The sequence below is a fragment of the Anoplopoma fimbria genome, chromosome 3, assembly GCF_027596085.1.
Source record: "Anoplopoma fimbria isolate UVic2021 breed Golden Eagle Sablefish chromosome 3, Afim_UVic_2022, whole genome shotgun sequence".
Taxonomy (NCBI): Eukaryota; Metazoa; Chordata; class Actinopteri; order Perciformes; family Anoplopomatidae; genus Anoplopoma; species Anoplopoma fimbria.
This window is the reverse complement of record NC_072451.1, coordinates 12,503,703-12,516,671: the sequence shown is the minus strand read 5'-3', so window position 1 is coordinate 12,516,671 and position 12,969 is coordinate 12,503,703. Positions and strand designations below refer to the sequence as shown.

The 12,969-nt window shown below is 41.2% G+C and overlaps 1 protein-coding gene across 1 annotated transcript in view; it reads right to left on the bottom strand.

Moving 5' to 3' along the window:
• Nucleotides 1-12,969, bottom strand: part of LOC129088805 (inactive N-acetylated-alpha-linked acidic dipeptidase-like protein 2) — a 422,940-nt gene that overhangs the window by 213,285 nt on the left and 196,686 nt on the right. The gene's annotated exons all lie outside the window — the stretch shown is intronic.

The following is a 12,969-nucleotide window of genomic DNA, read 5'->3' as shown; positions in this document are numbered from 1 at the left end:
AGCCAATCATCAGGTTGTTTTTCTCCAGCATTGACCGATTCATCTACTCTACCAGCCTCTCTGACATAAACCTTTAGGAAAACAAATTAAAAAAAAAAACTTACTCAGACACAGTCAAAGTTTTTCTTAAGCTAAATAAATAGAAACATAATCCCTGTGGTATTTTACTTCCTACAAAACGTATTCTCTAACTGCAATTTAAATGAATATGAATATTGTTTTTAGGGAGACAAGGGTTGCATATTTGTATGCAGGGTAGACAAAGGAGAGAAAAGGTATAACAAAATGTGTCCAACATTATTTCACATAGGTTTTCTGGCTTTGCTCTATGTTGAGAACAATGTATACATACTGCAACATACTGCATTGACATACATACGCAAAGACATACAACATATCATTCAAATGAAAAAATACCATAAAAAGGCAAAAAGCTGAAGTGAGAAGTGAAAATGATGTTTCAAGTGTAGTGTGGTGGGAAATCAGGGAGGTCAGACCAAAAGGGTTCTTCAGATTAAAATTAATGAAAAAGTAGCTGTTATAATAACAATAATAGTAACAATAGTGCTGACGTACTGCGGTAAGCGTGTTGCCTCACTTCCGGTTCTCAGCGTAGTTGATAGTGTACTTTTCGCAGCTCCAGCGAAAACTAGTGAATTGTGTGACATTCTTTATTATAGCGGCTAATTACCTGTTTTACATTTAAAACTCTTGAACACTCATATAACATCTTAATACAGCGACTTTTCGCTTAAACCAACAGTTTACACGTTGTTCAGTTCTGCTAACGCTAGCTAGCCTCATTTAGCTTAGCAGCTAGCGATGGCTCTCCTCTCTCCTTCCCTCTCTCCTTCTCCCTCCTGCTCAGTGGCCGTTTCTCAATACCAAGTATGGTCAAGTATGGACTTGCAAACTTGCAAGTTCATACTTGGATAGTTCGACTCGGGAGTACAAACTCCCGAGGATGGGAGGACGCAGTACGGTCATTTTGCAATTGGAACAGCAGCGAACTTGATGACGTCACCAACGTCACGACGTCACCAACTCAGCTCGTCGGTCCCGCCTACTCCGGTTATCCTCAGTCATATATATTGACAATAAAACGAAATATGATATAAAACACAACCCTGCCTTTTTTCATTTAGAAAATATTAAAATATTAATATGTATATGTTTTGTGTTACATCTGCAACCACAACCACAGAGACACCGGAGCCAGCGGCACATCTGGAGGAGCCTTGCCGAGATCAGGCTGCTGTCAGCGGGCTGCATGAGCACCACCGCCCGGTCTCCTCTCTGGTCCTCTCATATCTCCGACAAACGTCGGCGCTTTTTTCAAACAGGCTCTATCTTGATAAATTGACCGCATATTTTAAGTCTTAACAACTACATTCTCGCTTAAAAAAATGTTAAAACTAAATTCCGTTACACAACAACAGCAGTATTTAGACAGTTATAACTGACAGTTGTGAGCCGTCTCCGCTACTGTCATCTCTTGTTTGCTGGTGAAATGCATTCTGGGATACTTGGCTGTCCAAAGTCCACACAAGTCTACTCCGATGCATCCTCGATATAATGGGCGGAGCGAGGACACATCCGGGTATCTGGACCGTACTTGGCTGAATGCGAACTTGTGTATTGGAACAGTACTTGGGCCGCGCTAGATGACGTTTCACAAGTTCACGAGGACACAAGTACAGAGAAGTTCACATATTGAGAAACGGCCAGTGTGTCTCATGTTTAGCCATGCCTCTGCCTCCTTTACTGATAAGGGTACATGTAACAAATGTAGTTTGTTTGTTAGGTTGGAGGCGAGGCTTAGTGAGTTAGAGGCCCGGTTCCGCACCATTGAAGCTCAGTCGTTAGCTCCTGCAGTTAGCCAGCCCACCCCCGTAGTCGGTGCGGGCCAACCAGACGTAGCTCCTGCTAGCCGTCCCCGGCAACCCCGAGCAGCCGGGAGGCTGGGTGACTGTCCGAAGGAAGCATAGTTCTATGTCGAAGCACACGGGTCACCACCAACCGCTTCACGTTTCTAACCGGTTTTCCCCGCTCAGCGACACACCCGCTAAGAAACCAACTCTGGTGATCGGCAGCTCCATTCTGAGAAACGTGAAGTTAGCGAAGACAGGGGCCATAGTTAACTGCATCCCCGGGGCCAGAGCGGGCGACATAGAATCCCATTTAAAACTGCTGGCTAAGGCTAAACGTAAATACAGTATGATTGTTATTCACGTCGGCGGTAATGACACCCGATTACGTCGCTCGGAGGTCACTAAATTGAACGTGGAATCGGTGTGTTCATACGCAAAGACAATGTCGGACTCCGTAGTATTCTCTGGCCCTCTCCCTAATCTGGTCAATGATGAGATGTATAGCCGCATGTCATCATTCCACCGCTGGCTGTCGACGTGGTGTCCTGCAAACAATGTGGGCTTCGTAGACAATTGGCATACTTTCTGGGGAAAACCTGGTCTGATTAGGAGAGACGGCATTCATCCTACTTTGGATGGAGCGGATCTCATCTCTAGAAATCTGACCCAGTTCATTAGTGGACCTAATCCATGACCCAGAGTTCAGACCAGGAAGCAGAAGCAGAGTCGCAATCTTTCACACTTCTCTGCGCTTCCTTTGGAGCAGTTACCCACCCAGTTACCCACCCAAAACCCTATAGAGACTGTGTCTGCCCCACGGCCACTTCAATTATTTAAAGTCAACAGAAGAGGAGTTATACAAAATAACTTAATAAAAGTTAAGGCAACCAATGCAACAGTGCATCAAAACAGGACAATTCAATGTGGACTCTTAAATATTAGATCTCTGTCATCTAAGGGTGTACTTGTAAATGATTTAATATCAGATAATCATATTGATTTATTTTGTCTTACTGAAACCTGGCTGTGTCATGAAGAGTACGTTAGCCTTAATGAATCAACTCCTCCAAGTTATATTAATACTCATATTCCTCGAGGCACAGGCCGAGGAGGTGGAGTAGCAGCTATCTTTGACTCAAGCCTATTAATAAACCCTAAACCTAAATTAAATTACAACTCATTTGAAAGCCTTGTTCTTAGTCTTTCAAACCCGAGCGGGAAAGCATTAAAGTAAATTTTATTTGTTATAGTGTATCGTGCACCAGGTGCGTATTCTGAATTCCTATCTGAATTCTCAGAGTTTTTATCTAGTTTAGTCCTTAAGACAGATAACGTTATTATTGTAGGGGATTTTAATATTCATGTGGATGTGTATAATGATAGCCTTAGTACTGCGTTTGGTTCATTATTAGATTCTATTGGCTTCTGTCAGTGTGTACATAAACCGACTCACTGTTTTAACCATACCCTCGACCTTGTTCTGGTATATGGTATTGAAATAGAAAATGTAATTGTCTCTCAACGGAACTCTCTTTTATCGGACCATTTTCTAATGACCTTTGAATTTGTTCTACCAGAGTGTACGCCATTAGGCAAAAGTTCCTACACTAGATGTCTATCTGATAATGCTGTAGCTAAATTTAAAGAAGTGATTTCTTCAGGGTTTTATTCAGTACCATTGCTCAATATAACAGAGGACTCCTACGCTAGCTTTAGTCCGTCTCAGATTGACCATCTTGTTGATAGTGCTGCATGCTCACTGCGAATGCCACTAGACTCTATAGCTCCTCTAAAAAAGAAGCTAATAAAAGAAAGGAGGTTTGCTCCATGGTATAATCCTCAAACCCGCGATTTAAAGCAAATATCGCGAAAACTTGAAAGGATATGGCGTTCCACCAATGAGGATGAAGCGCGGTTAGTCTGGCGAGACAGTCTTAAAATATATAAGAAGGCACTCCGTAATGCTAGAGCAGCCTATTACTCAGCATTAATAGAGAAAAATAAGAACAACCCTAGGGTTCTCTTCAGCACTGTAGCCAGGCTGACAGAGTCACAGCTCTGTTGAGCCGTGTATTCCTATAAACCTCAGTAGTAGTGACTTCATGAACTTCTTTAATGATAAGATTCTAACTATTAGAGAAAAAAATAATAATCTACTGCCCTCAACCAGTACCGATCGATCCACAGCTGTAGAACCTGAAATATATTTAGATGGCTTTTCTCCCATCGACCTTCAACAATTGACTTTAACTATTTCTAAGTCTAAACCTTCCACCTGTCTCTTAGACCCGATTCCGACTAGGCTGCTTAAGGAAGTTTTACCTTTAATTAGCAATTCTTTATTAGAAATTATCAATCTGTCTGTACTAACGGGCCATGCACCACAGGCCTTCAAACTAGCTGTAATTAAACCTCTTCTTAAGAAACCTACTCTTGATCAAGAGGTGTTGGCTAACTATAGACCTATATCTAACCTTCCGTTCCTCTCCAAGATCCTTGAGAAAGCAGTAGCAAATCAGCTGTGTGACTTTCTGCATAAAAATAGTTTATTTGAGGATTTTCAGTCAGGATTTAGAGTGAATCATAGCACGGAGACGGCACTGGTGAAAATTACCAATGACCTTCTAATAGCTTCAGACAAAGGACTTGTCTCTGTACTTGTATTGCTAGACCTTAGTGCTGCATTTGATACCATTGATCACCAAATCCTATTACAGAGATTGGAGCATCTTATAGGCATTAAAGGAACCGCACTTAGCTGGTTTAAGTCGTATTTATCAGACCGATCTCAGTTTGTATATGTAAACAATGAAAGTTCGATGAAAACCAGGGTTAGTCACGGAGTTCCACAGGGGTCTGTTCTTGGACCTATTTTATTTACCTTATATATGCTTCCTTGGGAATATTATCAGAAAACACTCAGTAAACTTTCATTGTTATGCAGATGATACCCAGTTATATCTATCAATTAAGCCAGACGAAACTAACCAGTTCTCTAAACTTCAAGCATGTCTTACGGACATAAAACCCTGGATGACCTGTAACTTTTTAATGTTAAATTCTGAAAAAACAGAAGTTATCCTACTAGGCCCAGATCACCTTCGAATTCAATTATCTAACGATATAGTTTCTCTAGATGGCATTGCTCTAGCATCCAGCACTACCGTTAAGAACCTTGGAGTTATCTTTGACCAGGATCTGTCTTTTAACTCTTATATAAAACAGATCTCAAGGACAGCCTTTTTTCATTTACGTAACATTGCGAAAATCAGGCAAATCCTGTCTCAAAGCGATGCAGAAAAACTAGTTAATGCATTTGTTACCTCTAGACTAGATTACTGTAACTCCTTATTATCAGGCTGCTCTAATAGGTCTCTTAGATCTTTACAGTTGATCCAGAATGCTGCAGCACGTGTTCTAACAAAAACTAAGAAAAGAGATCATATTACTCCAGTATTAGCTTCTCTGCACTGGCTCCCTGTTAAATCAAGAATAGAATTTAAAATTCTTTTACTTACCTACAAAGCTCTAACTGGTCAGGCACCGTCTTATCTTAAGGAACTTATAGTTCCATATTACCCAACTAGAGAGCTGCGCTCAATCAATGCAGGGTTACTTGTGGTTCCTAGAGTATATAAAAGTAGGATGGGAGCCAGAGCCTTCAGTTATCAGGCTCCTCTTCTGTGGAACCAGGTTCCAGTTTCAGTCCGGGGGCAGACACACTCACCACTTTCAAGAGCAGGCTTAAGACCTTCCTTTTTGATAGCGCTTATAGTTAGGGCTGGTTCAGGTTCGCCTTGGTCCAGCCCCTAGATATGCTGCTATATGCCTAGACAGCCGGGGACTACCTAGGATACGCTGAGCTCCTCTCTCCTCTTCTCTCCCTCCATCTTTATGTATTAATCTCCTATTTATGCACATTACTGATTTTGCTTCTTCCCCGGAGTTCTTGTGCTTTCTCGCCTCGCAGGTTCCCAGGAATCGGGGTTATATTTGGACTGTCATCGTGCCACCTACTGAGGCCCTGCTGACACCCACTACTACTACCACTATCATTATTTAGTCACATTACTATTATTATTGCCTGTACTATTACGCTTATTGACTTGCTTGTACCCTGGAGTCTTTGTGCTTTCTCGCTTCGCAGGCTTCTATAAATCGTGGCTGTACCTGGACCGTGGACGTGCATCCTGCTACGGCCCTGCTGACACCGACTGCTACCACCATTATTATTACTAGTCACATTACTATTACTATTACCTGTACCATTAAGCATTTTAGCTTTACTTCCACCCTGAAGCCCTTTTGCTTTCTCGTTCTGCAGGTTTCCATGAATCGTTGTGGTACCTGGACCGTAGTCATGCCTCCTGCTGTGAGCCGACTGACACCCACTGCTACTTCGATTATTATTATTAGTCACATTACTATCCCTATTTTCATGGCTATAATTCTACTGTAATAATTGCTGCTGTTATTATAAGTAGTCTTAATATATGAATTATTTATGTCATATACATTGAATGTGTTGTATCTCTGTTATGCTGCTAATTCTGTACACATGACATCTATTGCATTCTGTCCATCCTGGGAGAAGGATCCCTCCTCTGTCATTCTCCCATAGGTTTCTTCCTTTTTTCTCCCTGTTAAAGGGTTTTTTTCCTGTGCCGATGTGAGGGAAGGACAGAGGATGTCGCCTGTGTACAGATTGTAAAGCCCTCTGAGGCAAATTTGTAATTTGAGATTCTGGGCTATACAAAATAAACTGAATTGAAATTGAATTGAATTGAATAATAATAGCTTTATTTTAATTGCACTTTTCGTAACCAATTTTTACAAAGTAATTTCCATAAAATAAACCCCCAAAACAGCAACAATGAAAAAATTGACATGCAACACATTCTTATTCCCCTCCCATCAAATAGTGACACTTAATCAGTTAATCAGGTAGCCCTCTAGTGTCCTACAACCTTAAACTCATGTAATCTGTGCCCACATGACTAAATCCTGTTTTACATTTAACATTGTTCACATAAGACATTTATTATATTCACAAAACAATTAATTTTATTAATTATGCTGTATATAAGAAATTTAGGGATATTTTCAAGATAAAGCATGTATATCTTTTGGATAATTTTGCAAAGTCTGGATTATCTTTGGACGATTTACACAGGTCCCCATTATCTGGCTGCAAAATATATGAAGCCAAAGATAAAAATAGACATGTCGAACAGTTATCCTAAGAGACTGAGCGTCTATAAACCATTGTTTCTCTGAGTGCGAGCAACTTTTTCACTTGTTACCAATGAGCAGATGCATCCACCTAGAGAAAAAGCTCTGCTTTCAGGGTTTTTCTCAGAGCACTCCCAACCTCTGACTTTATGTGCAACCACTCTGAGCTAGTTGAAACTAGTTTCAGAAAGGTGCTGGTGTCGTCATTGTGGATGAAGTTTGGGGCCACAGACTTTATATATACACTGGTACATGGTAAGTGGCCAATGGGGTGGCCAGTTGATGCAATGTTAAAACAGTTACAGACTGTGTTCTTTTTAGGTGTTAGCACATTCAGAAAAGTGTATATGATGTAGCGAGGCAGGACGAGCCTGGCATAACTAACAAATGGAGGCTCCTCCATTTGTTCCCCGAAGCATTCTTCTCCCCCTCTCTTCAGCCATAAAGGCGTCAATTCTTACACTCCACAGGCTGAGAGGAAGATCTCAAGTCAGCCCGGGATAATCTGAACCAAAGAATAACCTTTCTCAGGACCCCCACATCCTCAGACAGTAAAGATACATCTTCGGCCGTAAAGGCGTCAATGGGGGGGGGGGTTTACGCACGCAACATCGGGAAAAGCAAACATGAAGGGATGGACTCAAGCATGCCTTTCGTTTGTATGTGTAAACATCCCCTCCTCCTTTTGTCCAGCCAGGAACTAAAACAAAAGGCTAACAGAGATCAACGCAATACATTCCTTGGCTCAAGAGAACAGGATCCACACTACCTATCTCTGCAATTATTCCTTGTATCCCTGTATAATACTGCATGTCTGTGAAACATTCAATAATCCCAACCAAATAATTTCCCATTTGATTTCAGGATAATGCGTATTTCTCGCGTAGTTGTGGAGTGGAAAACAGAGTTAAATTAATTTGCAGATATTTCATATCGAACTCATCATGTGACCATACTGCCCTCCAGTGGTCAATAGGTGATAACACATATCTGACACGCATAACCTCTGTTAAATTCTGTATACCAAATGTATGCAATGAAATCCCATCTCTGCATCCACACAAGTGTGTAAGGTCTATTGAGCTCATAGTGAAGAAAAGTATGTGGGATATTTGTTTAAAATGTTAGATTAGTTAAGCTACTAAACAAGACCGCCGACACTAGGGACAAAGGAATCCCAAATCTTGGCAAAAACAGAGCCATAAAATCAAGCCACACCCTGGGACCCGACACCTATCCTGAACAGATAAAACCAGGAGATTTATTTTTGTTCGCTCTCTTGTCCTCTTGTCCTTTCGTTGTTCGTTTATGTTATGTGTATGTCTTTTTAGTCTAACGGAGCTACTTACACGTGACCGTTATTTTATTTTTAGAAACAGAAGTACTTTTCCTCCTCAAACTACTTTGAGCATCTTATAATTATTCTTTTAAGCAAGCCTTATTTTATTCTAGTGGACCTCTGTTGATCTCGTGAGATATCAACTTTAATTATTATCGTTTAGGCCAAACAAGATTAGTTTGAGTATATCAACAAGTAGCCTGAGTTATCAAACTATTCAGAGCTATATCCCTCTCTAAACACCAGACCGGATCCAACGCCCGTCTTGAAGCAAGACACAAAGAATTCAGAGACTTTTGCCTGCTGACTGAGTGAGAACCCCGGAGACAGCGGAGAGCCAGCGGAGAGCCACCGGCCCATGAACCCTCAACTTCACCCTCTTCACCTCAGACGGACCGGAAAGTCCGACGGCAGAGCTGAAACTACCAGGACCGCTGAAGCAACTGCAGGGACCCGCAAAAGGCATCTGGACCCCTCGGCACAAAGTAGGAACAATCGGTGTTACTGTGATCCAGAGTTGGTGTCGGAGATATAGAAGCTCTGAATAATAAATTAGATTGACCGGGTAGAGTAGGGACCAGAGAAAGAGGAGTCCGCAACTTTTCTTCACTATTTGATATAATACATACATACATCTTCCGTAACCGCTTTATCCAGTTAAGGGTCGCGGGGGGGGGCTGGAGCCTATCCCAGCTGTCAATGGGCGAAGGCAGGGTACATCCTGGACAGGTCACCAGACTATCACAGGGCTACATATATAGACAAACAACCATTCACACACACATCCACACCTACGGGCAATTTAGAGTCTTCGATTAACCTAAGCTGCATGTTTTTGGACTGTGGGAGGAAGCCGGAGAACCCGGAGAGAACCCACGCTGACCCAGGGAGAACATGCAAACTCCACACAGAAGGCCCGTCTTGTCCGGGAATTGAACCTAGACCCCTCTTGCTGTGAGGCGACAGTGCTAACCACTACACCACCGTGCAGCCCCTATTTGATATAATATTGCCTGATTATTTGAGATCCATTCATTCATGATTTGTATTCTTATTTAATTAATAATCCTGTCATCCTTTCATTTAATTACCTTTTTAATAAATTACCCATGTATCGCCAAGTCGTTGTCTGACATATTGATTCAAAAGGTGGGAACTATAAGGTCACTGAAATCAGGACTTAAGCCTGAGATATTGAGACTGGATAATTTGTCACCAAATATTGATCGTATTTTTATTTATTTATTCTATTCAGAAGTGGTGCCCCGCAATTTTTATGTAAGCAATATTTTTATTTTTAACGTAGTTATTAACAACGCTACAATGAAGTTTAGGGCAGTAGAATGTAAAACCTTGTCACATGTTAATTTAGCCTACACACTGTGGCCAGTGGAATAAAACTATTAATATCCATAGTAAAATAAACGAGATTAGGGGGTATAGAGGATAGGGGATGGGTTAAAAGAATTCTAACCAATATTTTCCACATAGCATTACCATAGATGGCGTGTCATCGAATGTATTAACCCAGTCTGGTCCACTGCCATTAATTTGTGCTTTTCCTGACTTTTTTCTAAAAGAAACATGTTTCACTTTCTAATCTGTTCATTAATATTTCCACTTTTAACATGCCAACAAATGACATATTGAATAATTTTACATTGTAAATCCCCCCACTCCCTTCCTCCCCAGGCCACATTCCTAGATCCTCTAGATGAATTAAACAACTGGATCACAGATTGACAGAGTAGAAAATAATACATACCGTATTTTCCGCACTATAAGGCGCACTTAAAAGCCTTTAATTTTCTCAAAAAACGACAGTGCGCCTTATAATCCGGAGCGCCTTATATATGGATTAATTCTGGTTGTGCTTACTGACCTCGAAGCGATTTTGTGTGGTACACGGCGCTCTGTCAAAATGTTTTAGTACGACTTTGGTAAACTACAAAGCCGCACCGCTTGCAGCATTACGGCTACCGTAGTCAGGAGCGTCGCGGAGTAATACATACTGTGCTTCACCATCATATTACAGTGTGTGTGTATAAGGACCCCAACATGGCACCTGTCAAGAGACACGCTGACGACGCGGACTTCAAACTCAAGGCTATCAGTCACGCAGTAGAACATGGGAATAGAGCAGCTGCGAGAGAATTCAACATTAATGAATCAATGGTACGGAAGTGGAGGAAGTTTGACTGACTGACTGTTTTGTTTCGCTTAATGCGCCTTATAGTCTGGTGCGCCTTATATATGAAAAAAGATCGAAAATAGACCATTCATTGACAGTGCGCCTTATAATCCAGTGCGCCCTATAGTGCGGAAAATACGGTAAATAAATACATATATTAAAAAAAAACACGAAACAAAAAGCAAACAAACAGTTTCAACATTTTTTACCTGGTATACACTTAGAAGTCCTCTTATTCTTCAATTAATACAAATTGGGCCATTCTAGAATCATGTCAAGAGGTATCCGAGTGTGTAACACTGGTTAGATTGTCAAGGTAAATCGGAAAAGCTAATCAGGCTCTCTTGAACTTAGCCTTATAACCCCTCTAACTCAAGATTGATCATTATATCCCTAATACATTTGACATGGGATGGGGGTTTTGAGATCTTCCCGGTCAAACGTATTAGGTTCCAATAAGGGTCTTGCCAATAAGGTACTAAAAATGACCACATTATTCATGTTTGATTGCCTGTTACAGTCAACAGGTCTTACCCCAAATACAGCAGTCAGAGGGTATGGGTCAAGAGTTCTGCTGAAAATGTTACACAAGTAGTTGAATATTGCAAGCTAAAATGTGGTTAGAGCAGGGTAAGTCAAAATGTGTCTTAATGTCTTAAGCTGGCACTCGTTTGCATCTGTCTCATGTGGGTTCGATGCTGGGGTACATCTTGGCCAGTTTAGATGTGGTAAAACGGACACAATGAACAGTATTAAATTGTATAAGCCCATATTTACTGTTTAATGAGGATTCATGTATTTGTTTTAAAACTGTATCCCAGTGATCATAAGGGAGAGGAGTGCAAAGGTCTTGTTTCCACAGGGTTCTAAGGCTAGCCATAGGCTGAGGATTTATATTGACTTGTTTATCATAGTTCCTCGTAACGTGGTGCCTTAAGATGGTAAATGGTAAATGGACTGTACTTGTATAGCGCTTTCCCAGTCTTCCGACCACTCAAAGCACTTTTACATTACTAATCATTCACCCATTCACAGCCATTCATACACTGATGACAGGAGCTACCATGCAAGGTGCCACCTGCACATCAGGACCCTAACTAACATTCATACACATACATACACCGCAGGAACAGCCTGCGGGAGCAATTTGGGGTTAAGTGTCTTGCCCAAGGACATATCGACATGGACTGCTGGGAGCCAGGGATCGAACCACCGATCCTCTGATTGGAGGATGACCCTGCTCTCCACTGAGCCACAGCCGCCCAAGCATCTGTGACTAAAAGAGAATCTATTGATGTTGCTGGGGGTATCTAATTAAAAAGATGATAACCCTTCAGTACAAAATGCCTAATCTGCAAAACAGAATAAATGACAGTAGGGTGGATGGAATTTTATGCCAACTGGTTAAATTCTGTGAATACCCCATCTAGGTGTAAATCTTTAATAACTCAAACTCCCTTTCCACGCCATGCTTGAAAAGACAGATTTAACTTGGCTGGGGTAAAGAGGTGATATGACATAACCGGTGCCATAAGGAGGTTCTTGTGCAGACCAAATTGTTTCCTGAATTAAGACCATGTTCTGATTTGGTGCACTATAACCGGATTATTGTATGATGTAACGTTTGCAGTGGGTCAGTGATTAAGGAATGAATAGGAAGATCAGGTGATTCTGTTTTCATCTACTTAGGTGCATACTCAAGTTAGCTGCACTGGACATGCATGACAACCTTCTGGATATCACTAGCCCTGTAGTATTAGGAGGTTGGGCATAACGATCCCTCCTTATACTTCCGATTTTTTTTAAGAAATGCTTTACGTATCCAAGAATGCCTGCCACCTCGGATGAAGTTTTAAAAATATCGTGTCAAGAGAGCTAAACTGCTTTTTGGGGATCTTTAGGACAATGTTTTGAAGAAGTTATGATAATTTTCATTTTAAGCATGCAAATACACCTACCTTTTGTTAGTGGCAATGTGCTCCAGCTCCAAATCTTGTTTGAATTTGTAAATTAAAGGAAATAAATTGTGCTTGCAGAAAAGATGGAAAGCATGAGGAACCATAATCCCCAGATATTTGAAATGTGAGCTCACATTCTTGGAGGAAAACATAGAGGCAGGGATATGAGCTAGCAATAGAAAACTTGCAGGTTCCATTTATAGCCAAAGAGCTTCAAAAAATGTTCCAACCTGAATAAAGGTAAGAGACAATGCAGTGTCGGTGATATATAGGAGACGTCCATCAGCGTACAATAATACATTATGTACCCTATCACCTCAAGTTATACCCTCAACCATGTCGTAAGTAAACAGTTAATGACTCAATCACCTAACCAAA